The following is a 9,821-nucleotide window of genomic DNA, read 5'->3' as shown; positions in this document are numbered from 1 at the left end:
TCGTGCCTTTAATTGAACTGAGGAGAAAGAGGGAGGGCAGATGACTTCAATACATAGTTGTTGATTTTGTTTTAAAGAGCTTCTCCTTTTTCTTGGTGGCAGGAGGGGGGAGAGTATTTTAAGGCAGGGAAACTGGGACTTTGTGTGTTTTGCAGCCCTTGAAATTCTCTTTTGTATCGTTTCCCTGGTGCAGCTGGTGTTTGTTCTTGGCATTATTTTAATGTTGCATAATTGAGAAAAAAATAGGAGCACAAAATATTGTCTTAAAAGTCAAATCCAAAAGAAAGTAGAACCTGCCCGTTTCTCTTGGAAGTTGGCAAGGTGCTAGTCACAGAGAAAGGCTCGTGCTGGGCTACAGACACAGTGAAAGGTGAGAGAGAAGTAGAGTGTATGTGCTGGGAAAAGAGAAGTCACCTCTTTGCTGCGCTGGTACCAGCTAAACGTGTTGTCTTGTCTATCTGAAATCCATTCTGGCTTTCAAAGTATTCCCATGCCCCCTAACTATTATATGTATAAAAGAAGAAGTTGTTAAAAAGGACAGCACAATTAATGGATTCCTTTGTATTGTTGCTTCTCTGCATTGCATTAACAAGCCATATTTTTTGAATGTTTATACTTCACAATATGTCCCTGTTCTAAAAGTACAAATAGTTAGAAATTGAAGTAAGTTGTACTAGATAGGCAGGTTTTTGAAGCTATTACAATATTCTGAAAATAGAATCTGAACTTAAAAACTTTGCAACATCTTCTTTAAAAATATATATACTATATATATGGTATATATTTCAGCTTTCTTTTTCTATTTCAGTGTTCTTTTTAACTACTGAAGCTAATAGATTATTCCAGAATAAAAGAAGTTTTATTAAAAGAAAGAAAAAAAATCTGATAAGCTCTGTTACTCCCATCTCTGGTGACTTGTGGTAACTGCTGCATTAAATACATGCAGTCAGTGTTTCTCTTCAGTGGTTGTATACGCTTAAGAGGTACCACTCACATCTATCCTGTAGATAGATGTAACAAGTTTCAAATGCTCTGTTTTAAATAGAACTGTGATTTTAATTTAAGCCAAGCACATATCATTTATGCATTTCAGCCTGTGCAGGTGATTAGAGGTGCAACGTATCCATCTTGCTCACACTTTCTATTTAAAAATAAATATCTGCATGCTCCTACCAAAGTCTTGATGGCCCGTACAAGCTCAGGCAGAGGATGGTGAGCAGAAGGAGACATTTTATTCCCCCAAATGAAGAAGGATAAGAAAGGATTTTAGGCACTGTTCTTCCAAAATATGGGAAGTAGGGGATTTTGCAGAGAAGGAGGAGTACCAACCCCTCCCATTCGCTTCTGTGGATTCACTTTGAAAGCACGTTCAAGTAACATTGCTGTAGACAACTCAGGGCTTTTTGTGATCTTCATTGACACCATCAATAACAATATTTAGGTTAACCACAACAGTGCTGCACTTGGATACTCCACTATGTGACATTTCAGGCTACTAAGAAGCATGGGGGTTTAACTTTTAATGACTACTTGTAGTCAAGGATACCTCTCATGTAGGATAAAATTTTCTGTCCTAATTGGCATTTCCCAGAACAACACAAGGGGAGAAGGCTAGGGCTTTCTGTGGGATTCAAAATACTGAATATTATCACAATGTTGTTTCCACTGTATGCTACCTAGAGTAAAATAGCGGGCGTGCTCACACATGAACCACCTGGAAATTAGGTGTGTTTATCCTGCTAACTGAAAATTGAAGGAAATATCCTGGCAGGATAAGAGCCACTGGGATGTAGCTGGCCACCTCTTGGCTGTGCAGCTGAGCATCAGTGTGGTCAGAATATTCCTCAGAGAAATGAAGGAAATGTCTTCATAAACATAGGTGTTGGTGTCTTAAGTGTCTTGATAAACATGTTCGGGCTAGTGTGTGTGATAGGCTAAAACAAAGAAAAGGGTATTTATTTTCCATGGTTTCAGCTGTGTGCTTGCCACAAAATGTTGATGCTGGAAGTTGGCGAGGGTTCAAAAATGCTTGGACGAAACGTTTGGGGTGGGGAGGGGAGAAGCAGTTGATGGGATTAAAAAATAAATGTTAAAGGTATCACCTTTGCACTTGGAGTCCTTAAGTCACAAATTGCTGGAAGCTGGTGAAAAGCTGGTAAGCATATATTGTCTCTGGTTTTGCTCTCTGCTGTGGGGCATTGGTTGGCCACCATCACAAACCAGGGTGCAGAATGGGATGGGACTGTGGTCTGACCTGCTGCAGCCATTCGTGCGTCCCCTGCAAAGCAACTTTTCTTCAAGGGCTGCCCGCAAACACCGGTGAAGAGCATGGCTTCTCTAATGTTCTTCCTGGTACTGCGTTTTAATTAAAGCCTTTCTTAAAAAAATAAAAATAAAAATGGGGGGATTACTGGCTTAATGTCATGTTTATTTGGTTGTCAATGACTTTGACCAGCTCTGTAGAGGTTGTAGCATGATCATAACTATTTTAAATTATTTACCTTTTCTGGAACATCGCTCTTACCTGCTGCAGGTTCCTACCCGCCTTCTTCCCTTCGTCACCCAGGTTCTCTCAGTTCTCTGCCCAGGGTCTGGCTGGTCAAGGAGTTTTCATGTCAGAGAGCCTGCTTTGAAAATGTTGTGTTATTTTCTTTCCTTCCCCTGGCTGAACAAGCCCCAGGTGAAGTGGCTGCACCATAGCTGGGTAGCTCCTGGTGCTGGAGCAATGCTGCTGGTGGCTGCCACCTTGGAAAGCTGTCGGGAGCGTGCTCCTGCATGGTGAGCTGGCCAACAACCCTCGTCACGACACAGGTATCAGCCATGTGCCTTCTCATGCAGCCTCCTCTGCTCTTGTGGCTGCCAGCCTTCCTCAAACCGTCCTGGCAGAGCCTGGCCTCTCCTCGCTGTGTCGGCTGGCAGTGACACTGCGTGGCCCTTTTCACCAGGTGGATTGAACGCCGAGTGTTGCTCCTGCCAGCTGCAAGGTATGGCGGTAAAACTGCATTTTGAAGGAGCCAAGAATGCAAAAAAGTTGTCAGTTTAAAAAAAATTTGCGAAGTTTTAACATTTTTCTCCACTCATGAACTCAGCTCACAAAGGTTGGGGGGAGGATCATTAAAAGTTGGTAATTGTTTAAAATTAATAATCACTTGTTTTAATTTTTTACTTTCCCAATACTAATTCCATATGTTTGATTATGCTAATCCTACCATTTCGCTTCAATTAAACCAGGAAAACCACTGGAGGCTTTGAAAAAAAAAAAAAAATCAAAGTAGTGGTATTCATCACAGTATCCCGGCAGAGTGGAAGAGCTGCGTGCTGGTTGGGCTTTGAAAGTTTTGAAGTCAATTCTGTGTTTCAAGGCTGACTTTGAAGCAGTTATTTCTTGGCTTCTATCTACAGGTAGTGCCAGTTCCCAATCTATGAGAACAGACACATATGGCAGCGTGTTGCATATTGTGAAATAGGTTACATGTGTGTACTTGCCGTCATAAACAGATGATTTGGTATGTGCCTGCTCATCAGAGCTCATTATAGCTCCGTGCATTTGCAGATTGCCTGTAGCATTTTATTTCCTACATGCAAAATGTATGTGTTCAGCACAGCTTTACAAGCCATACAGAAAATAAAATCTGCTGCTGCTCCATGAGCACGTGCGATGCAGAAGTTCCCAGAAGACATCCGACTGGGAACGTTGGGGCTGGCTGAGCAGAGGCACAGGCGTTTTCCTGCCCTCTGTGGCTCCAGTGCTGCTGCAGGAGGGGAAGGTCCTTGGCTTTGGGCCCCTGCGGGGCAGGAAATCTGCACAGCAGAAGGGATTCAGAAGGCTGAGATAGATATGGGTATGTCTGAGCGTGGATAAATAGCATGCCAAGGGCTATTTCCGCGGGGATGGTGTTGGAAGAAGTGCTGCTCTGCATTGACCAGGCTTTTATCCTCGGTGATCCAGACTCCAGCTCAGGTGGGGCCAAGTGCGATGTGCCCTGCCTCAGCTCTGTCAGACCTTCCTCCTCCTTTTCCTCCTCGTCTTCCTCCTCCTCCTCCTCGCTGGCAGCAGCAGCAGCAGTTCTAATGTGATGTCTAATCTCAGCCTGGACTTTGAAGTGCAGACTTAAATCACCTCCCTACTTGTATCTCTCATACCCAGGTAACTTGCTGTGTTTTGGTGAGTCCAATGGTCGTGGCAGCATGCAAGGAAGGTGAGAGGTTTGTGTGGGGGACTTGGGAGACCTGTTTGTAAGCACCTTCACTGCCTTCTGGCCACAGAGGAGCTGCACACCTGAGGTACAGCCCAAGGTAAGCATGGTGTGCCCCCAGGCTTGGTTCCTGCTCCTGAGTACAAAAAAAAAAAAAAAAAAAAAAAAAAAGCAAGACTGCACAGAGGCATCCACAAATTTTGACTCATGGTAATAACTTCAAAGCCAATAATGTCTTCATTCAATAGTTAGGAAGGCTGTCGCCCATGTAAAAAGTTCCTAGGAGGGAGCCTGGGCACCACAAAGAAGGGCTCAGACAGGAATGCAGCAGCTCAGCGTGCGAATGGCTGAGCAGGAGTTTGCCTGTGCTTTGTGCTGGTTGTGGTAGGAACCCCCCACACCCTGTGCTCTGTGAGGGCAGGACCAGCTCCCAGCAGGGGCTCTGCTGCTGCTGAAGAGCCGTGTTCCACCTTGGGCAGCAAAAAACACAACGTTTGCTCTCCTTCAAAAATTGTCTGCAAACGCTTTTAGCTGCTGAAGAGTTAAACTTCTCTGAAATCTGAATTGTGTGTGAAGTACCTGAGTTTGGTTAGAAATCCTGCTTAAGTTTCAAAGCACAGCGTTATTGGAGGTAGCAGTAGTAGCATCAAACAGCCGTGATAAGATCAACAAATTACTATGTATAATTGTTTGTGCTGGGGTGTGTGCAAGGAGATAAATAGCTCATAAATTAAACACCAGTGCCTGAGGGTGAGTCATTCATGGATTCAGAGCTGTCCTAGCACTCTCTAGCAAAAAGTAATTTTCTCTTCGTTCAGTAATTATGCAATTGCAGATCTAAGATCAGCAATCAGTGCTAGGTGCACTTGCAGAGTTGGAAGCATACTTCAGCTGGTGGAGCTCCCCATCCATTGAGTAACAGTGAAGTCTGCTGCTTGTCTCTGTAGTGGGGAATATTCTCACTGAGGTGCAATTCTTCACTAGGATAATGTAGACTTGCATAAAGCAAGACTGAAGACTTGCATAAAAAAGGGATTAGGTGTAGCCAAGGGTCAGTTTTTGCTGTCACAAATTGGCAGTGCTCTCAGCTTCAGTAGAGCAGTATTAGTGTATGCTAGCAGAAAATCTGGCCCAGGCTATTAAGAAAATCAGCAACCCCCCTGATAACAGCCGTAGGTCAGCCAGGCTTACGCCTCTTTCCGAGCACTGCCTGGCCCCTCGCTGGCTGTGCTGGGCTCCTGCACTCTCACACGGGGTGGCTGAGCCCCCTCCTGACTTATTCATGAGACCCTTGGTCTAATCAGGGCTTTTGCAAGGACAAATAATAATGTAATCTGTTATTATAGCAACATCGTCTAGATCTGCTTTTGTTTACTAATGTTTTGCCAGTCACTGAATATTTTTTTGCTGAATTCAGATAGAGATCGCAGTGAGAAATCATATATTTTTTTGGAAAGGCAGTGTAAATCTCACTGCTGTTCAACAGCAGACACTACTGGCACAAGCTCCCAGACTGCAAGAGACAACTTGATGTAACCTGCAGCCTTGCAGCTGCAGGCTCTCGCAGGAGCTGTGCTGCGGCACCGAGACAGCTGCAAGCAGCGCTGCCCCCAGGCACAGCTTCTGCGGCCAGAGATTTGATGTGGTGGGGACGGCTTTCAGAAATGCAAGGATCTGGCAGTTTAGGCCATCTTTCTTCACAAGCTGCTGTGAAGTGTTTAAATTACAGAGGAGTTTAGATGAGAAATGTGCCCAAACCGCAGCATGGCCGGGGAAGCTGGACAGTTCCCCAGGCTGGTGAGCGGCTGTGGCTCGGTCCTGCTGCTGGTGCTTCCAGACATGTGCACAGCCCCACCACACCCTGTGAGCCTCTCTTTCTTTCTTTTTTTTTCCCCCACACAAATGTGTAAAGTTTTAGGAGTTTCCTGTACAGACTGTTTGCATCCACTGACTCTAGGCTCCACGCTGATAAACTGAATGGTTGCAATATTCCAGTGATGCCGACAAGTACACCCTTTAGTAAGCAAGGATGAAGAGTCATTGAAAATAAACTTTGAATCATAGAATAATAGAACGGCTTGGGCTGGAAAGGACCTTACAGATCATTTAGTTTCACCTCCCTGACCCTGGGCAGGGATGCCACCCACTAAATCAGGTTGCCCGGGGCCCCATCCAACCTAACCTTGAACACTGCCGGGGATGGGGCATCCACATAGGGTTGGTCAGGTACGATTTGCCCTTGGTGGAGGTGTGCCGGCTGGCTGGCATCAGCTTAGTGTCTTGAATGTGCCCTAACATTGCAATGTGCAATTTTCTCTGTCATAGAATTGTAGAATGGTTTGGGTTAGAAGGGATTTTTAAAGACCATCTAATCCCTATTCACTTTTCATATTAGGGTGAAAAGTTTCTATGAAGATGTTTTACTTCCTGACAGCAACCTCGTGTCCCGTTCTGTCCTCGTGTCAACGATACCTTCTTCCTTGTGATGTCTCCATCCCTTCACCCGCAGCCTGGCTTTTGATGGCTTGCCTGAGTTTTCTGCAGTTCCTGCCATCCCTGCCCCTGGTCCCGGTGCTCAGGAGCTCATTCCCAGGTGAGGACTCTTCTCCTACCTTTTCATGTGGTGTTTCAGGCGGGCTGTCTGAGCTTCCCGCGGAGGTTCCTGCCTCAGCAGCCTGCTGGCTTGGGATGCAGGAAGTGCTCGAGGTCAGCTCTGGCAGATGCCATTCTGGGAACAGAAGAGAAATGTTTAATTTATATTTACTATTTAGGGGAAAAAAGCTGTGAGTGTGCTCTTTTATTCCAAAATAAAAATGCAGTAATGACTGGAGTGTTTAGCGCATTGGGGATGTCATTGTTTTCAATTATGTGCCATTCTGACGGGAGAGCACAGATTCTTAGGCTGAATGGAGATTTGTGCTGCAGCTATTTGTGCCTTTTAAAACATTTTCTTTACTACTTTAAGAGAAAACTGTAAAATGGCAATAATGACATATTATTACAAGTAAATTACACTGTAAAATAGCATTAATATTGCAGTTGAAACCTAGAATTTGAAATAAGATGGAAATATTCATTTGCACACAGCTTTTGTTCTTACCAAAAGCGATGTGGATTAGGAATGGGATTTACGCAGCGCTTGCAGGTGAGCTGATGGTCGGTCACCCGGCCGTGGCATGGCACCAAGTGCCTCTGGCAGGGCAGAGGGGCAGGAGAGGCAGCAAAACCCCTGGGCACACTGTGCTTGGGGCTGTGCTGCCTGCTGCCGTTGGGCTGGCGGAGGTGGGTTTGCATGGCAGCACAGGGCAGCCGCTGCTCCTCACCCTGCTAATGAAGAGAGGCTAACAGGAATTAAAAATCAATAAAACCAAAGTGAGTGCAGGACAGTTATCAGGGAACTTGCACTTAGGAAGAGCACCAAATAATTAATACTCCATTTCATAAAAATTGTCCCTGGCAGTGGAGAGGTCTGTTCTTTAAAGGTCACTTTTTTCCCTCCCTCCCCCACCCGTACATGGAGAGCTGTCAAACCCTTGAAGGGTCACTTCTGTACAGGGAGCTTGTGCGCTGGGAAGGTCTGCAGGAGATGTCCTTCAGAGGCATGTGTAGGAGGGTTGGGCATCTCAAACTGCTGTATTAGCACTATAGAACAAGGAATAAGAGAAAACGTGTTGTCATGATTTCAGTGTTTCTCCTTTAAGTAGATGACTCTGATAGTAGACCTCCGTTGCCAAAACCCTTTGCTTCCCTCTCTCGTGTGTTCTGCCACCAGTATTTGTTCACGTGTGTTAGCTGCCTTTCAAATACTTGGTGCTATTCTGCATGCAGGGAGAAATCCCAGGGATCCCGTCACCCTTCTGTCATGACTTCTGTTAATCAGCACAAAAAGAATAATAAGTGCAGAACTGATCATTCAGGCAACTTCTGCCCGACATTACATTTCTAGCACTTCTCATCTCTTACACGTTGAGTTATACACAGGTGCCACAAATTCTCTGTAAGTGGCACACAGCAGAAAGTCACCGATATTTCTGTGATCCTTCTTTGCCGTGGTGGAGTGTCTCCATTTTCTGTCTTTGCAGTAATTATGGCGAATTAAGGAAATTTATATTGTAAATGCTGGCCATCCTGATTAGTTAAACTGGGACCAAGGGAGCTGTTCTGGGTGAAAATCAGAATAAATTTACGTATCCTGATTATCTACATATTTTTTTTTAAATCAATATTTACCAGTGCTCAAATGATGAGAGGGAATAGTGAAATACTTAAATGTTTACAACATATCCCTGCATATTTAAAGACTTAGGGATTTTTTTTTTCATTGGCTGGGTTTATGAGCCTGCAATACCAACTGTGCATTTGTGCTTTCACTTCTTCTTAAATCCATGGAAACTTTTCAGAAAAGTTTTAACTACATCATGTCACTGAACAAAGGGAAGGTTTATTTTGTATATACCCTCTTTACCTGAGGTCCATGGTTAGGTTCTGCATTAGAGCTTCTTGCTCTCATGTGCTCAGTTTGTGCTTTTGATCATACCACTCTTTGCACAAAGCCGAGAGAATTTCTGCTTCATAAAGAAGAAAATACAGACGCGTTTTGAAGTCTATAGAAATTTATGTTTGCTCTTATTTTTGAGGCAGGGGAACTTAGGGTTTAACATCTCTACAGTTCTTCCTAGTTCTCTGTGCAATCAAAGTTTCCAAGGAGGACTTAATGGGGAAGAGAAATCATTTGGTTGTGGTGGTGATGGTATACTTGATACGCTTTTCTTTAAAGGCTGTACATTGATAAAAATAGTAAGTAACCTAGTCTACTCACAACAGCTTCATCTTTAAGTTCATGCAAGTTTAGGGAGCTGTAAGTGACTAAAAGGATGAGTGGCTTAAGATTCACTGAGTGATACTGCAAATACAAGGACTGAAATACCAAAGGAGTAAAGGATATATAGACCTTTGCCCATTACATCAAGAAAATGAAAAAGTTAGGAAGGGGGAGGGGGGATTCCTGTGTTATATTTTTCAAGTCCTACTCCAAAAGGGGTAACCAGCCCATTAGTATAGGTGCCAGGAAGCTCGCTTTTGTGACATATCACCAAACACACCTACTTTCACTGGACCACAGAAAGATCAATCCTGCCTGAAAACCACCCATTACCTAAGACACCTAATTTATATTAGAAGCTCTCTAAAAGGCACTGTCTGGCCCCCAACCTTCACTTCCAATGATAAAGAGGATGTTTTACACCGTGTGTGACACTTAATCAAAACCGATATTCTTTAACAAACCCTTAACCTCTAGCACACAGGAGTCATATGAGGCCAAGGGACAAGACACAGATCCAGCTCAGGGTGGCATATCCTTTGATTAAGATGATACAGATTTCCCATTTTTATCAGGGTTACGGATTCTGGATATATCCCTTTTTGATTTGTCAGCATTAAATTTCAGTAGAGGTTCAAGCCAAAGAGAGACCAAGACTAGTTCTGTCTTCAACTGCGTATTAGGAGATAATTTCTCAGAATCCTCTGCAGTAATGATCCTCAGATCTTCTGATCTTTCTGTAAGCAAGTTTTTTTCTGGGAACCTGGATTTAAACTATGGCACAAACCTTGCTTGCATCTGGG

This window comes from Anas acuta, chromosome 6 (assembly GCF_963932015.1).
Source record: "Anas acuta chromosome 6, bAnaAcu1.1, whole genome shotgun sequence".
Classification (NCBI taxonomy): domain Eukaryota; kingdom Metazoa; phylum Chordata; class Aves; order Anseriformes; family Anatidae; genus Anas; species Anas acuta.
The sequence above is the reverse complement of the archived record's forward strand: the minus strand, read 5'-3'. Positions refer to the sequence as shown.